Source organism: Lactuca serriola, chromosome 7 (assembly GCF_051521515.1).
Source record: "Lactuca serriola cultivar US96UC23 chromosome 7, Lser_US96UC23_V15, whole genome shotgun sequence".
In the NCBI taxonomy this organism is placed as follows: Eukaryota; Viridiplantae; Streptophyta; class Magnoliopsida; order Asterales; family Asteraceae; genus Lactuca; species Lactuca serriola.
In genome coordinates this window covers 92,828,153-92,847,408 of record NC_136414.1, presented here as the reverse complement: position 1 = coordinate 92,847,408, position 19,256 = coordinate 92,828,153, and the positions used below count along the sequence as shown (strand labels likewise).

The 19,256-nt window shown below is 37.3% G+C and overlaps 1 long non-coding RNA gene across 1 annotated transcript; it reads left to right on the top strand.

The window, feature by feature from the left end:
- Window positions 1-15,696: 15,696 nt before the first annotated feature.
- Window positions 15,697-18,630, top strand: LOC145064870 (uncharacterized). Its single transcript, XR_013688118.1, has 2 exons — window positions 15,697-15,935; window positions 16,698-18,630. It is a non-coding gene; the product is annotated as an uncharacterized LOC145064870 (long non-coding RNA).
- Window positions 18,631-19,256: the final 626 nt, after the last annotated feature.

The window sequence follows — 19,256 nt, the reverse complement described above, 5'->3', positions numbered from 1 at the left end:
TAGTGAGTTCCCCACCCTACCAAATACCATGCATAACCACATACTACACATACTGGGCCACACCCGCTATCCTGGGCCTCGCCCCTTACCTCGGGCCTCGCCCGCTACAACGGCCCCGTCTGGCTTCGAGCCCCGCTCGAATACAGATTTGTTTCACTTAGGCCTCGCCTGTCACAGGGCCTCACCCACTAACACATAATAGCACATAAGCATATCACATAAGCTAAACACATACTAACGGATCTTGACCTAAGGCCTCGCTTAACTCTGGGCCCCGCCCCTGACCTGCTACTGATGAGTCACGAAATCCTGTCCATGCTCCTACTGGTAGTGAGATACGGGCCCAGCCCACACTCACTCCTTTCCTAACTTGGGCCTCGCCCCTGCTCTGCTGCTACTGAGATGTGGAACACCATCCACACTCTGCTATTGATGAGATACAGGACCTCGCCCACACTCACCTCCCTACCAGGCACATACAAGTATCACACAGATAACAAGTATAAACTATCACATAAACGATTCCTTGGGCGCCCGCCCTCTATCATTAGACCTCATCCCGAATATCATACTAGCATACTGTGCCTAGGGCTAACCCCCGGGTCTTCTACTCATAACTACATGGGTCGGCATTGTGGCCGTAGACCCATTCACACAAAGGGAAACTCACCTGCACTGGCTGAACTTGCTGATGATCCCACTAGCTGCTGCCCGACCACTCACTGAACTCCTGCTCTACTAGCTTCCCGAGCTATCAATATCAATGCAACACTTAGTCTAACTGACCCTCGACAGTTAACCAAGTCAATTTTGGTCTAAGTCAAAGTCCTGGTCAAAGTCAACCTTTCTAGGTCAACCCTACTTGCCGAGTCCACTTACTGACTCGCCGAGTTCACATACTCAGGGTCCTTCCATTCGCGATATGACTCGCCGAGTCAGTCCATGACTCGCCGAGTCCAACGATTTCCGAGTCCTGACCTGCCCAACTCGCTGAGTCTCCACCCAACTCACTGATTCGAGTCTCAACTCGAAGGGTTTGGGGCTTCGCGACCTGACTTGCCGAGTTCAAGAACAGACTCGCCGAGTGCCAAGCAATCTTCATTCAACTCGCTGAGTTGTTCCTCCAACTCGCTGAGTTCATGCCCAACATCATCCGACTCGACGAACTGTTCATCCCACTTGTCGAGTTCCTCCTCATCTTCATGCTACTCGCCGAGTCCATTTAGATATACATACATGAAGAGGACTTCTGAGTCACGCATGGACTCCAAACTGTAGATCTACCCTTCGCAAGCATATTGCCCACGTAAAGTTTGCAAACTTTACGTGTAGAGATGGAGATCTAGGTAAAATCCACCATAAACTACGGTTTAAGGCCAAGGGGCTCCAAAATCGACTCAAGGGCTGATACTTTATGCTTCTCCAGTCCATAACACACTTGGATCTGAAGTAGCAACTCCAAATTCGGCTTCTAACTCAAAATAATAACATTATGGCTAAAGAGCCCCAACAACCACACATAGATCTAGGTGCAAAAAGGGTCCAGGAACTAGTTTATTACCTCCAAATGCTCAGAATGAACTCACAATCCCAGATCTATAGTCCGCTCTTGCTCCTCCAAGTTCCTTCTTCCTTTTTCAAGCCTTAATGCACCTTCCAAGGCAACAAATGGCTCAAACAGAGGATATGACGGCTAGGGTTTGGTATCCAGGGCTAAAGAGGCAGTAAGGAACCCTAGGAAGAAGATTAAGACGTTTATATAGGCTCCATGTCCCGAATTTAGGGTTTGCCTCACACAGACCGGACTCGCCGAATCTACTTAGCTGACTCGCCGAGTTGGTCACTTATTCCTCTACCCGGATCCCGCTCGGACTCCCCGAGTTCCTCCTTGGACTCGCCGAGTCGCCCCTTAAAATTAAGGTTTTCTTTCCTTTCTTGGCCTTCCAGATTTTGGGTGTTACAACTCTCCCCCACTTAAACTAAACTTTGTCCTTGAAGTTTTCTATGGCCCACCGCCTGATCTGCCTCCAATACTCCACCAATTATTCCAACACCAGCCGCCTACCTTCGCTGGTCTTCCGCCCGATCATTCTGACTAGCATCAAACCTTGCGGATAATCATCTTGGGTCAACCCTGGCCCTGAACATTCTGGGAACACAACTTACTCAACCAACAATCCTTCTGGTACTCACCAAGTACTGCACTGAACCTATAGGGGTTCACCCCCTTCATTCCTTGCATAATTCCTTGCCTTCCCAAGGCAAAACTCCATAACCAACTATTCCTTCTGTCACTGTGAAGACTCTATCCTTCACCAACTCCTTCACCCCCGTTATTACCAGAACGGTTCATCGCCTTCAGTAACCACTGACACTCCCCTCTGCCAAAACTTGGTGCCAAGCACCCCTCGATTCAACTAACTGAATTCCACTATACTCTGCTTACCCGCAGTACCACTGACTGAAAATTCTGCTATTCCTTGTCTGCCTTCCGGATGAACTGAGACCACCCTGGTCCCTACCAACCTATTAATGTCTGGGTTACCGGCTCCCACCGGTATCTAGTCCCAACACCACCAGTAGTCGCTCCCAACGACTTCCGAAGAAACTTCGACCACCTAAAACTGCTCAATCTATTCCGCCATTCAGGCACTACAAACCTAGGATCCCCGATCCCCTAACTTGACACTAAGGTCCCTACCAGGTCCCACCTGTGCTACTAAAACTCACGGGCCTCGCCCACGGGTCCCACCCACCTCTATCCTTCTAGTCCCACTAGTCTAATCACTCTCGCTCGGGCCTCGCCCACGGGTCTCACCCAACCATATCTTGGAGCGGCCTCTCCCAAGGTCTCACCTCTCTAGGGTTATATAGGCAAACTCCTTATCATTCTCATCCACTACCCATTCCTGATCCCTACCTGATCACTAGGAGATAAGGTCCTCGTCCCAACTCCGCTAACGAAACTACTAAGGAATGTTACGGCTCACCCATAGTCTTACACCACCATCTATTGCTGACTGCTAGTGAATGCTACGGCTGCCCCGTAGTCTTACAACATTTCCACCACTGACTGCTAGTGAATGTTACGGCTGCCCCAGAGTCTTACATCACCTCCTACCACTGACTGCTAATACAAAGGCACCCATGTGCCATCAGCTCTCAAGATCCTCACTTCGACTCCCTCGAGTCCTTCGGGCGATCCACAACCTGAATTCCCAACCACGCATTAACCATTACCAACACACGCACTAACTGATGGGGAGTTTCTCAAACTCCCAACCCTGAATTCCTCAAACCATCAAACGCCGAACTACTTATTTTCCTCCTCGAAGGTCACGTACTCATTCTGGGTCTGCGTGCTCCTCTCTGGGCACACCTGGAGGATTCTCCCCCACTTCGATCCTGCTTGCCCCTTGCTTCTCAATACTCAAAAGAGATCCCGATCTTTGCTACCATTCCATAACCCATCTACTGAGGAACCCAAGCCTGCCATAGCTAGGGATTTAACCAATCCATCTCTAACACTGTACCACTCCAAACTAGCGAGACGTACCAAATCCATCCCAAGCATGCTACAGTTACTGCATCCTTCGAAACCTTCTTCAAAAGAGCACATCCCCTAACTACCATACAAATATCCAAGGTATGCAGATGGCATATAACTCGATCACAATCAACCACTCAAAATAAAATACTTTTACCGATAATGATGCAGAACCATAACAATAAAATCATGCACAAATAAAAGAACTGAAAATGGGAAATTGCATACCTGCAACGTCTGGCGTTGCTCGCGTCTCCAAGGTCGTCATCTGAAAAGCCCTGCTCCCTGCTGCAGGTGCCTCTACCCGGCCCTGACGGCCATCCGTGATCCTCAAGGTTGCAGGGGCGGTGCCATCACCCGTCCTGCCGAAAACAAACTGGGACACTGGGCCTTCTTGTGGCCCCGCTGGTTGCAGTGAAAACATATCAAGTCTGATCCCTGCGCGACGGTAACAGTACAATCCCTGCTGAAATGACCAGTCCGACCACACTTGAAACAGCCAGACTCACCACCGCTACCACTCCTGCACGTGCCCCCGTGCGCCCTGCCACACTTCCCGCACCGACTGCGGTCCTGATAATCCCTCGATCTCGAATCTGATCCCTTGGGCCTTTTGCCCGAACCTGCAGCTACCTGAACCTCATCCAGCTTCCTCTTCCAGATCTGCTCCAAATCAATTTCCCTCTCTCTAGCCTGAGAAATCATATCTTCCAGTGTCTTACAGCCGGACCTGCTCACAAACTCCCTGATGTCAGCCCTCAACATCTCATGGTATCGGGCCTTCTTCATCCTCATCCGTGACATACTGCGGTACAAGAAGAGCCCTCTCCCTGAACTTGGTGGTGATCTCCGCCACAGTCTCAGTAGTCTTCTTCAAATCCTGAAACTCTCGTGCCAGCTGCTGCACCTCAATAGTTGGTGAGAACTCCGCTCTAAACCTGGCCGAGAAATCACTCCATGTCATCGCGTCCAACGCGGCATCATCTCCCAGGGCATGACCAATCTCTTCCCACCAATCCCTCGCTCTGTCCTTCAGAAGACAGGAGGCGAGTCTAACCTTGTCCCCCTCGGGACGCTTGCTCGTACGAAAAGCGTTGGCAACATCAGCCAACCATCTGCTACTAGCAATGGGGTCCCTAGCCCCATGATAATCCGGTGCCCCGCAGGCCCTGAACTCTCGAAATGTCAAGGTACGCGCTCCCAACAAAGCCATCATCTCGGTACGGAAGGCTCCCAGCCTCTCATCCAAGATTTCCAGTATACCCTCCTTGACCGTGCCAAAGATCACAGGAGTCTGAGCTAGAATACTGCGTGTAACCTCAGCTGATATCAACTCTCTCATCCGCTCCTCGAGCTGCTCGGCCCCTGAACCCGAGCCCGATCCCTCTCCGGTGCCTGATCCGCCCACTCGTCTCTCTCGCAACGTCACCATGCTGAAAATATACCACAACCACTATCAAAATACTCATCACTGATGCGAGACCAAACACACCCTACTAGGTTCCCGGTCTTGTCTCGGCCTTTCCCGAATCGAGTACGGATCCTCTGCTTTCAGTAGTACGGGCCCATACTACCTTCCACATCTATCCGTACTTTCCTCAGGAATTGCTTTGACTCCACCAGGTCCCTTAACCACTACTAATGCTCCCAGCACTATCTCATCCTAGTCTTACCCTAGGGAAACCTTTGACTCAACTCAAACCAGTCCTCAGTTGCTGAAGGTCTCCTTGTGATGCCAACTAGCCATCACCTGGATACCGTCACATGTGACGAGGCTCAGATAATCTTTCAAGTAAAGGACTCGTTCCTACAACGGTTGGACTCAAACAAGAGTTGCACAATAGGACCAAATCCAACACTCTAAGATTAGTCGACCCTGATCACATGTGGCGTGTTGCATCCACCTAATGGCTAACTCCCATCACTCAGAATCCCACAATGCACAAAGCAAGCAGCATTCAGACAAGGGAAAATCTAACCATAACATACTCAAGCAATCATATCCACATAGCAAGAATCTGAACTAGCATGCAACACAAACTCATAAACTCAGGCATAACCTAAACAGGCTATCCTACTACTGTCTAATCAGCACTATCATGCAGCTCAAAAGCACAAATAACAGGCACATAAGGCATCATCCCTAGATCCTTAGTCCTATTCTAGCATGCTGTTCTACTAATTGATAATAAAATCATAACTTGTATGGGTATTTTGGGGTACTTACTTGAGCTCGGCTGATTGCATGCACCACACCCTTTTTCTCTTTTCAAAGCTCTTTTTTTTTTGAATCCTTTTGCTTTTCTAAAACTATTTTATTCTAAAAACTTTCTTTTTACAAAGCTGTATTTTCATTTTTGAAAACTTTTTATCCGATCCCTCAGTTTGAGTTCAGGCACACCCGAGAGTATGCCCGAATCCCTCAAACCAAGGCTCTGATACCAACTTGTAACATCTCAAAATTTAAGACTAAAAATTTCTTTTAATAAAACATTACTTTAAGCAAATTCATCATTTCAAAACATAAACAAAGTATTAGTTTCCAAAATACATGTTCGTTATCAGAGTAACATTCCCAGGCTGTCTAAACTATGGTGTGTGCCATGCGATCACCCCGAGCTCTTCCCTCCGCTACCGGAAGTACCCGAAACCAAAACTGAAAACCGTAAGCACGAATCTTAGTGAGTTCCCCACCCTACCACATACCATGCATAACCACATACTACATATACTGGGCCACGCCCGCTATCCTGGGCCTCGCCCCTACCTCGGGCCTCACCCGCTACAACGGCCCCGCCGCTCCAGGCCCCGCCTGGCTTCGAGCCCCGCTCGGATACAGATCTGTTTCACTTAGGCCTCGGCTGTCACAGGGCCTCGCCCACTAACAAATAATAGCACATAAGCATATCACATAAGCTAAACACATACTAACGGATCTTGACCTTAGGCCTCGCCTAACTCTGGGCCCCGCCCCTGACCTGCTACTGATGAGTCACGGAATCCCGTCCATGCTCCTACTGGTAGTGAGATACGGGCCCAGCCCACACTCACTCCTTTCCTAACTTGGGCCTCGCCCCTACTCTGCTGCTACTGAGATGTGGAACACCATCCACACTCTTCTATTGGTGAGATACGGGACCTCGCCCACACTCACCTCCCTACCAGGCACATACAAGTATCACACAGATAACAAGTATAAACTATCACATAAACGATTCCTTGGGCGCCCGCCCTCTATCATTGGACCTCGTCCCGAATATCATACTAGCATACTGTGCCTAGGGCTAACCCCCGGGTCTTCTACTCATAACTACATGGGTCGGCATTGTGGCCGTAGACCCATTCACACAAAGGGAAACTCACCTGCACTGGCTGAACTTGCTGATGATCCCACTAGTTGCTGCCCGACCACTCACTGAACTCCTGCTCTACTAGCTTCCCGAGCTATCAATATCAATGCAACACTTAGTCTAACTGACCCCCGACAGTTAACCAAGTCAATTTTGGTCTAAGTCAAAGTCCTGGTCAAAGTCAACCTTTCTAGGTCAACCCTACTTGCCGAGTCCACTTACTGACTCGCCGAGTTCACATACTCAGGGTCCTTCCATTCGCGATATGACTCGCCGAGTCAGTCCATGACTCGCCGAGTCCAACGATTTCCGATTCCTGACCTGCCCAACTCGCTGAATCTCCACCCGACTCACTGATTCGAGTCTCAACTCGAAGGGTTTGGGGTTTCGCGACCTGACTCGCCGAGTCCAAGAACAGACTCGCCAAGTGCCAGGCAATCTTCATTCAACTCGCCGAGTTGTTCCTCCAACTCGCCGAGTTCATGCCCAACATAATCCGACTCGACGAGCTGTTCATCCCACTCATCGAGTTCCTCCTCATCTTCATGCTACTCGTCGAGTCCACTCGAAGGAATCGCCGAGTCCATTCAGATATACATACATGCAGAGGACTTCTGAGTCATTCATGGACTCCAAACTGTAGATCTACCCTTCCCAAGCATATTCCCCACGTAAAGTTTGCAAACTTTACGTGTAGAGATGGAGATCTAGGCAAAATCCACCATAAACTACGGTTTAAGGCCAAGGGGCTCCAAAATTGACTCAAGGGCTGATACTTTATGCTTCTCCAGTCCATAACACACTTGGATCTGAAGTAGCAACTCCAAATCCGGCTTCTAACTCAAAATAATAACATTATGGCTAAAGAGCCCCAACAACCACACATAGATCTAGGTGCAAAAAGGGTCCAGGAACTAGTTTATTACCTCCAAATGCTCATAATGAACTCACAATCCCAGATCTATAGTCCCTTCTTGCTCCTCCAAGTTCCTTCTTCCTTTTCCAAGCCTTAATGCACCTTCCAAGGCAACAAATGGCTCAAATAGAGGATATGACGGCTAGGGTTTGGTATCCAGGGCTAAAGAGGCAGTAAGGAACCCTAGGAAGAAGATTAAGACGTTTATATAGGCTCCAAGTCCCGAATTTAGGGTTTTCATCGCACAGACCGGACTCGCCGAGTCCACTTAGCCGAGTCGCCGAGTTGGTCACTTAATCCTCTACCCGGATCCCGCTCGGACTCGCCGAGTTCCTCCTTGGACTCGCCGAGTCGCCCCTTAAAATTAAGGTTTTCTTTCCTTTCTTGGCCTTCCAGATTTTGGGTGTTACAAAAAAAAACTCACATTCGTCAACTCTCCTCAAACAAAAGAAAAAATCATATATCCTTTTTCTGACTCTTCTTTCTTCCTTTAACACCATTTAATCATAGAAACTTGATGATAATTTTTCAGTAACCTGCAATCAAAATCTTTTTCTTAACAAAGATGAATCATAAAGATGTTTCATCTTCAACATTGATGTTTGGAGAGTCAAATTTGAGATTGAGTAATACACACAAATCACATATAAAGATCACACTGGAAACTGAATATAAAGAAAGAATAGAAAAACTTTATTTGTGTTGGTTGAAGAAAAAAATTATATTACAATTATCGTTGATCCGATATAACTCATTTCTCCAACTCTTTATATTTGCATTGTAAATGGTTGAACTATATGAAAACTTTTTCTAAGAAATACTACTTATATTTGAATCATAAACATCTTAACTACATGAAAACTTTTTCAATCACAAAACATAGAACCACATGATGACTTTTTATTAAAAAAAATGTGTACTAATATAGTTATATATAATGAGAGAATACAAAAACTTATTGGAAATTTATAAATTTTATAAATGCTATTAATTAAGGAATATAAAAGGTTCCTTAGACAAAATTACAAAAATGGTCCCTATGGTTTACCAAAAATCACAAAATCAGTCCCTGCTAATTTTTTTTGACGAACATGGTCCCTGTGGTTTCCAAAACTTGCATCAATGGCCCTTTTTGCTGACGCCGTTACTGTTCATCCGTTAGTGTAAGGGTATTTTGGTCTTTTCAAGTAACAGGGACTGGGTTTGTGACTATGGGTAAACCATAGGGACCATTTATGTATTTTTTTTTCTATATTTTATGTTTATGAGTTTGTGACTTTTCCACCCATTTACTTTTTAAAATATCACTTTGAACTTTGAAAAATGTTACTTTCACCCCTCTATTTTCTAAATTTTTGTGTTTAACCCCGTATTATATATAATTTGTTTTTTATTAATAATTTTTGTTCGCTAACCTAAAAAAACTATTTTTACATGTTTATTTTCATATATTTATCGGTATAATTCAAGGTGATCAACGTTTCGACTATAATTTAGAACTTTCTTTCGTTATTTTTTTTTTTTAAAGTTACACGGTTTTTTTTTATAAAATTGTCGGTTTAAATTCGAGCTTATTTTTCGACGTAGTTTTTTTTTTTAAAAAAAACTTTATGTACGTTTCCTACGTATGAGACGGGTCATATATAATAACTTTCGTTTGTTAATTTTAAAAAATATATTATATTCGAGATTGTCTATGTTTTGATGTATTTTTTATACATTTTGTGCTTAATTTTATATACATTACTACGTATCATTCGGGTCATATATAATAAATTTCGTTTGTTAGCTTAAAAAAATGTAGTATATTCGAGTTTGTCTATATTTCGACCTAACTTTTGTTTCATGTTTTTTACGTATCAATATAGATTCGAGCTCGTCTATATTTCGCCGTAATTTTTTTTATGTTTCGTGCTTATTTTTATGTACGTGTTTTTTTCATTCATGTTTTTTTACGTCGAAATACAACTTTTATGACTATAATCACCAAAATTCAACTTACAAAATTTAAGCTTATAATTACAGTTTTATCTATTATATGTGAACAAACTTATAGGTAGAAACATACATAAAATAAGCACCAAAACGTTTTCTGAAACATATTTTTTTAACGTTTTCGTGCTTTATTTTCTGTACGTTTCCTACTTATGACTAAGGTCACATATTATATATTTTTTATTATTTAAACTTTCGTTCGTTAACTTAAAAAAATCTTACTTATTTTTATACACGTGCTGATATAAATTTGAGATTTTCTTTTTCTTTATTTTTTATGCTTTGATTTAATTTTTTTTTGTACGTTTTGGTGCTTATTTTATGTATGTTCCAACGTATAAGTTTGTTCACATATAATAGATAAAAGCGTAATTATAAGCTTGAATTTTGTAAGTTGAATTTTGGTGATTATAGTCATAAAAGTTGCATTTTGACGTAAAAAAACATGAATGAAAAAAACACGTACATAAAAATAAGCACGAAACATAAAAAAAAAATTACGTCGAAATATAGACGAACTCGAATCTATATTGATACGTAAAAAACATGAAACAAAAGTTAGGTCGAAACATAGACAAACTCGAATATACTACATCTTTTTTAAGCTAACAAACGAAAGTTATTATATATGACCCGAATGATACGTAGGAATGTATATAAAATTAAGCACAAAATGTATAAAAAATACATCAAAACATCGACAATATCGAATATAATATATTTTTTAAAATTAACAAACAAAAGTTATTATATATGACTCGTCTCATATGTAGGAAACGTACATAAAGTTAAAAAAAAAAAACTACGTCGAAAAATAAGCTCGAATTTAAACCGACAATTTTATAAAAAAAACCGTGTAACTTTAAAAAAATAACGAAAGAAAGTTCTAAATTATAGTCGAAACGTTGATCACCTTGAATTATACCAGCAAATATATGAAAATAAACACGTAAAAATAGGTTTTTTAGGTTAGCGAACAAAAGTTATTAATAAAAAACAAATTATATATAATACGGGGTTAAACACGAAAATTTAGAAAATACAGGGGTGAAAGTAACAGTTTTCAAAGTTCAAAGTGAAGGGTTCAAAGTGATATTTTAAAAAGTAAATGGGTGGAAAAGTTACAAACTCATAAACATAAAATATAGAAAAAATACATAAATGGTCCCTATGGTTTACCCATAGTCACAAACCCAGTCTCTGCGAAAGACCAAAATACCCTTACACTATCGGATGAACAGTAACGGCGTCAGCAAAAAGGGCCATTGATGCAAGTTTTGGAAACCACAGGGACCATGTTCGTCAAAAAAATTAGCAGGGATTAACTCTGTGACTTTTGGCAAACCATAGGGACCATTTTTGTAATTTTGTCGGTTATTTATGTTACAAATCGATATGGGTTGAGAAAATAAAATATATCTAACCATATGATTTTGAATGACCTCCTTCATAAGTGATATATATATATATATATATATATATATATATATATATATATATATAATCTACATCTATATCATATTATCATACTATCATACTATACTTATAAATGAGATATTTATTCTATCACCTCAAGTATTTGAAACCCCCACACAAATTTTGAAGCACCTCATGCATTTGAAACTCTCATACATTTTCACCTTCAAAGTAATTAATCACACATCAAGAAAGGTTTGAGTAGACACACGAATACAAATCACATACAAAATTCACAAAGAAAACAAGTTTAAAGGTTTAGTGTTGGTTTGAGGATTTTGGACCATTTTTCGAGCCATGTTAATACGTTAAAGTTTTTAGTTTGTAAGTTTGTTATATAGTAATTCTTTTTTATATTTTTCTTGTTTTAAGTATTCTTTTAAGACAATTATTGTATGTTGTGGTTGAAACATTAATATAAATTAAATTAGATTCATGCTATCGATCATATGTTATGAAAATAATGTAGATAATATTTAATTATATTGTATATATGTTTAATAAACAATTAATGGATAGTCTACTGTATATATGTTTGTATTTTTGTGTTGATTCAAAGTAATAATTAACTAAAAATCATGGATATGCAATATTATCAATGTAAGTCTCTTTTAAAATGCAAATTTTCTATCTTATCACTTTATATTTTAGTATATGTTTAACATTTTAATTATAATAATAAGTGTCTTTTAAAAGTTTTATTTCGTTTATTAATAATAATAAGTGGTTTTAAAACTAATGAACAATAATTGTAAGTAATAAAATCAAATTATAAAAATTGTGCATATTTCATATTATCCATGCAAATATCTTTTGAAATGCAAATTCTCTATCTTATTAGTTTATAATTTAGTGTATGTTTATTTTAATAATCTATTTAAAATCTATTTTTTCTAAATACTTAAAAAGTTTAAATATAAGATCTAAATAAAAAAAATATCAAATTAAAAGAAAAAAAGTTGATTAAAATTTACTTTTTATAATAATAATTTTTTCTTCAAAATAGATAGTTTAAAATAAACTAAAAATATTAAAAGTTTAAATATAATATTAAATATTAAATATTAAACATGTATCAAAATATAGTTTTAAAATTCATTAAAAATAATAAAGGTATAAATGACATGTTAAATATAAAACCTACTTTGTAATTCCAAATTCATATACAACCTATAGATAAATTTTATTGAAATAATATCACATAAAACATGTCTATTTAAATTGAGTTTAATTTTATTTTCACGGATAACGACTATTGAGATGATGTTATTTTAAATAAAATAATAGGTGATCTATTATTTAAATACTCATAAATCCATTGCGCGAAAGTAATTTCGTGCACCACTGTTTGATAATGCTTATGATTTATCTAAAATACTTAGAATATTTATAATAAATTAATGTAAGAATTATTAATTTAAAGTTACTAATGATAGTATATTTATTTTAATAACATATTTATCAATATTTTAATTATAAATGCGCATCACGCACACTATTGCCTAGTAAACACTATAATAGATGTCAAAATACTTGATTCTCATGAATTTGTAACTCCAATAACTCTTCAATTTCCTTTTAGTAATTATTGTAATCAAAGACTTTTTATAATTGTATTCAATAATACTTTAATAATAAAACTCTTTGTATTTTTATTAATTAACTATTACAACTCAAAAGTTTTTGTAACTTATGGTATATTAATTAGTTGATTTAGAGTATATATATATATATATATATATATATATATATATATATATATATATATATATATATTGAACATGTAACTACCCTAATCTTAAAACCACATGTACCTCATAATGACACTAGAACCCATGATCTCTCGTTAGAGTATTTATAGTTGATGAATGTAGATTACATTGTAAGGATTTTATGACTAAGATTCGGGGATAATAGCTAAGAAGATAAAAAAAAAATATACTTCATTAGATAGAGTTTGAGTAATAATATTATTATTTGATATAACTTTTCGTCAAATAGGTTATTATTATGTCTTGATTTCTATTTTCTTTCTTCATGTTAAATTTATTTTATGTTTTACAAATTGTCTTCTATTATTAGAGTTTATGCTTTTATGTGTCATTTTAATATTGTTTTTTAATTCTCTAATTTCTAACTGAAAGTTATTGTTTGTTGTTGTTTCTATTATTCAAGTTTATTCTTTTGTTTGTCATTTTAAAATTATTTCTTAATTTTCTAATTTTCCTTGAATGTTATCTTTTGTTATAATTTATCAACAAACTATCATCCAAAACAATCAAAATGTTTGTCGGGATAATAACATATAAAGAACAACTAAATACTAGTAACAAAGAATTTGATGAAATGATTAGTATAAAAAATTAGTGACTCTAAATTAATAATAATGATATAAATATTTATAATGTTGTATATATTTTAATAATACAATTATACCATTTTAATCAGCGCTATATATTCATCATAATTTTAATCGTCATAATTTTATTTCTATGCAAGGTACAAGCTTTTGCCTAGTATAAAATAAATATAGATGACTGGTTTAAAAAACACCCTCCTTTATGTATGTGTGTACATATGTCCTTAGAATTCATTATGGTTTTGTGTTTGTATCTTGCTCTTCATGGTTATTTGAGTCATATCTTTTGTAACTTTTTCTGAATCAATCATTTAACAGAACGTTATTTTCTAATTTTAACTCCACATTTTTCTTCGTCATTTAGATTATAGAGTCATCCTTTTTCCGGTTTTAAAAATATAAAAATTTGATTAGAAATGAATCAATGACCAAATAAAGAAACAAAGGTAGGCTTCACCAAAGGTTTTTCCAAAAAAAAAAAAAAAGTAGGATTATAGGGTATGTGTGTGAAATTAAAAAAAAGACAAAACTGCAAAAATGGTCATGTGGTATGCATTTTTTGGGGTTTTGGTCCAAACCACGAGTTTTTTGGATTCGTGGTTCTTTTGGGCTAGTTTCATTGTAAAACTTGTTCCCGATAAACTTGAAAAGATGACTTTGCCCTTTTAATTTGTTTTTCCATTTACTTAATTATTTTTTTCTTTTAATTAATTATAAATGTTAAATCAAATCAAGAATGGCACCCACCTCTCTCTCTTTCTCTCTCTCTCTCTGGAAAAAAAAACCCACGTCCTTACCATTGGCTACCATTTGGCAACCAACAACCCTAACCTCCTCTCTTGTTTAGATAATCAACCATTGCCACCATTTCTGTTGCAAGGAAGGCCGGAAACCGCCATCCACACCTTCACCGGCGAGAAAACCACCCACAACCACCGCCACTGTTGATTCCGACCACCACCGAGTTCCCCCTCCTCCCCCACTTGTGTCTCCATCCAATTAAAACAGAAGCGAAGCGACAGAAGGCCGTCAGAGCAGGCCCCTGCTGCACACCACCACACATCGTTGCCATTCGTTGCTGCTGTCGCCGACAACCTCCAGCCACCGCCGCCCGTTGCTGTTGTCGTCGCTGTTAAGCCATCCATCCCCTCATTCAGTGTAGATTGGTCGTTTCCCCTTAATCCATTTTATCAGTTGAATCGAGGGACGAAGGTCTCGATTTTTTTCTTGTGTGTTGAAGACGAGTCTGTAAATCACGAGTTGGAGAATGGTGGTGCAGGTAAGGAAGAAACAGAGAGAATGTTCGAGAATGGTGGTGTAGGTAAGAAAGAAGAAGAAGAAAGGGTGGGGAAGTGGGTTTTTTTTTTTTTTTTTTTTTTTTTTTTTTTTTTTGAGAGAGAGAGAGAGAGAGAGAGAGAGCAGGTGGGTCCCATTTTTGATTTGATTTAACATTTATATTTAAATAAAATAAAATAATAATTAAGTAAATGGAAAAAATAAATTAAAAGGGAAAAATCGTCTTTTCAAATTTACCTCGGACCAATTTTACAATAAAAGTAGCCTAAAATGACCACGAATTCAAAAAACTCGTGGTTTGGATCGAAATCCAAAAAAAAAATATATATATACCATAGGGACTATTTTTTTAATTTTGTCTTAAAAAAACAAACAAGAAAAAAAATACAGTATTCAATATTGTTCTATAATCCTTATTAAGAGAGGTGTCAATACTAGCATCGTATTTATATCCTTTGACATTAATTAATAACAAAGATCAGCTGCACATAGACGGGGAGATGTCATTAAAAGGGATTAGCTAGGATTGGGCGAGCCGTGTCTCGGAATGTCACAAATTTAGAATTACAAGAAAACATCGGTAAGAGAAATTGAGTAAATGAGTTTGTTGTTAGATTTGCATTTGGTAAGGAAACTAACTATTCTCTCTCATGCACACACGGTTTCTAAAAAAACTATTTAAAATGACGAAACGATAAAGATAGCCCACAACCCATATGGCCATATTTATTCCAAGGGATATGGAAAGTGCCTTTGGGAGTCTATATAATGGATGACAATCCTCCACTCTTACTCACATATCAAATCACACTGTAGTTTGTGCTCTAGTGTTATGGAGCAGTGGTTCCACATACCAAATATGGGGCTTTCCATAATTTATTATGTTCTCTACATATTAGGGTTTTCCATTTATGTCTTCCTAACTAGCTAGCAACAAAAGAGATCAATATCTTCCTTCATGTGTAACGATATCTACCTATATGGGAAGATGAAAAGGTAAAGGGTGGTGACAGAAGAGAGTGAGCACCCATGGTCTTTCTTGCAAATAATCAGTTTAGTATCATATATGCTTGAAGCTATGTGTGCTCACCCTCTATCTGTCACCCCTTCTCTCTCTTTATCTAATTATTTGATATGTGTCTCAATCTTCTTGTTTCTAATTGTTGTATGTTAAGAGCGAGAGTGTAAGGGAAGGAGAAGTGACAGAAGAGAGTGAGCACAGATGGGCTTTTCTTGCATGATATGAGAGAAAGAGAGAGAGAGAGCTATATATACAAGGAGTCATATGCTTGAAGCTATGTGTGCTCACCCTCTATCTGTCACTCACCACTCTTACACCTCTTGCTCTAGTAGGAGTGACTATTGTGTTGTATGTGAACTTATCTTTTACAAGTTGCAGGTATGCTTAAAACTCTACTTCTAGAATGTTTTCTATTCTAAGAGGATTATGATTCATGGTATTAAACGATCTATAACTCAAGTTAAACAATAAATCGAGATAGAAAATAGTAATTAAGATCTTTGTGAAACTGAGATTTACTGATTATTAATACTTACCATGCATTATCTATCGCTAAAAACGAAGAAAGAACACGAACCCTAAACTTGGGTAAATAGTGACCGAAGAAATTATTTTTCTACGTACTGTTTTTTGTAAATTAGGGTTTCCTGCTATCTCTCAAAGGTTGATTTACTAAAACGTGTTTATAATTTTGTTTATAAAATTGTTTTAGTTATTTATGTTACTTTAATTTGCAGGTTAGCCAAGCTTATCACCGGCTTTGCTTTTAGATTAGAAAACTACTAAAATAAAAGAAGCTTTTCACCCCTTTTGGTGCTGTCCACATGATCCAGAAAGAACGATATCATAAAGTCCGATATAATATTAATACTCCTCCGAAATCCACTAGAAAAAGAGTCATTCCTTTTTCAAAATCAAACAGAATTTCCTTGTAATAAGATATGAAATTAAATCTTTTAAAGCTGCATATTGATCTACCTACACATATTTAATTGAATTCTTCTTTGATTCTTCCTCTTTTTATTATATATGTTTGTTTGAAAGAAAATTAAGTTCAATGTAACAGTACTCTTGTTCATTCATTGTTTGTGTTTGGAATATATAGGTATAAAAGAATAATTTTTTTTTTAATTGATATCAAATTCATTTTCATTTTAAGTTATTTTTACTTTACAAAGATCTAGTGATCGAACAATTGTTCTTCGCTATGCATATATAGCGTGAGAAGACTTTTTACATGGCAAACTTTGTTTATCATTTTGTGAAGTTATCCTATGGCTTGTAGTACAGGAAGTCGGGGCATCAGATGTGATCATGTGATATAAAGAACATTTTGATTTTATAATATAATACTTGATAAAAGTGTGGTATGCGGATGACATTGTCCAAGTAATGGAACTTATTCGGGATGATTTACCATCTCTCGCAACTGCAAATCATTGGATATTTTTTATGGTGTTGGATTCTAGTGGTGAATATTTGAATCTCTTTGAGATCATTTTAGTTAAATGAAAACGTTATTATCATGAGATAATGATTTATTTGCAATGCTCATATTTATTAGCGTTTTTGGTTGACAAGTTGCACCAACTATTTTCTCTTTGTGCTGTGCGTGGTCTCCAAATCCATGGATATATTGCACAAGTTGGTAGTTTTGTGGCTTCCAACAAAGAATAAAAACACTTAGCTAGCGAAGTCATTTTTCAGAAGATTGTAGTCCTTAATGTTAATAATGTTAACCTAAATGTTAAGAATTACAAAATGGTAGATTAACAACATGAGTTTGAATCTCACCATCCGATATGTCCAACAATTACCAAAATTATTTTAATGGATGGTCTATGTTGGTCCAATTGGTGTAGTGGTCCCAGAATGGAATTCTAAAAGGATCAGGTAAAAGAAGAAGTGCATAGAAGGTGTACAAAAACAGGAAGCAACAAACAAAAGAACAAAGGAAAGAATGTGGAAGAGGGTACGTACCCTCCTCATTATTTGTGATGTGATAGAGCATAAGGCTTCACATAATGTATAAGAATATTGCTTATATTTAAGAATAGGACTTAAAGGGCATAACTTTTTTTACCATTAATATAGCAATGAAAAAGACCTGTAGTTCTTAAATTGGATGATATGACAAAATATGTTTGTCCTTTGACAGATTGAATGAATTCCTTAAAAGTTAAAAGCTCAGAAAATAGTAACAACATTAACATTATTTGCAACAAGAATAGCCTTGTTTTTTTTTTTTTTTTTTTTCAACAGCAACAGAATCTATTTCAAAATCCAAAACTCTAGCAAGAAGCTAGAGAGGGCGCAAGACTACAAACAGTTTACAATAGATAGTGGGTATCTTAAGAAGACAAAACCTCAAGCCTCTTGTTTCCATCGAATGTTTGGGGAAGCTCTTTGTATCAAAACATGTGTGGTTCCAGAGAGAATGGCAGCTACCCATGTTTCCAATTCCACCACTTTCAGTTTTAGGTCGTTTATAACCTTTGTGCAAGGTCAAATGATGCAAATATATCAACTCATGGTTCTTGGATTAAATTGTCCTGACAACACATATTGTTTTGGCTGACCACCTGAATTTTAACACTATCTCTCTCTGACATTACAGTATCATGCTTAGATTTAGATCATCAATTAACTGATATTTTTTCCTTCTGTTTTTTTCAGTTTGATATCAGCATTCCAGCTATATATCTTCTTTGGCTGAATGAGTATTTTTTGGTAGTGAAATTCTGGACATAGAGTAATCAATCTTGGTGTTTAATAATGTGATTTGATCATGTTAAACCATCTTCAACCCATAATACTATCTTTTACATTAAAATCTATAATTATAATATAAAAGACACTGTTTAGACACAAAAAAAATATTCCAAGTCTATTGCAATCTATCTAGTTTTTACAATTTTACAAAACGGTACCCGTATGTTTGTTAAGATTTTCAAAACTAGGTCCATAGCTTTTTATTAATATAATTATATAAATTATATTATTAAAAATCTATAACCATAATTACTTATTCATATATAACTACTTATCGTATTATTTAAAAAGGCATGTTTATTAAATAAAACTAAATAACATGCAACACAAATCAAAATAAAAATCATACATGCATTTTGGAAATATTACACATATATTTAAATAAATATATACTACATATTTATGGATTGAAATGCCGGCTCATAAGTGGCTAACTAAAGCATTTCGTATGAGATTCTTTATCGTTGATGTGTCTGTAACAAGCAAAAAAATATTGGAATTTTTATCATCATTTTATGATTGTT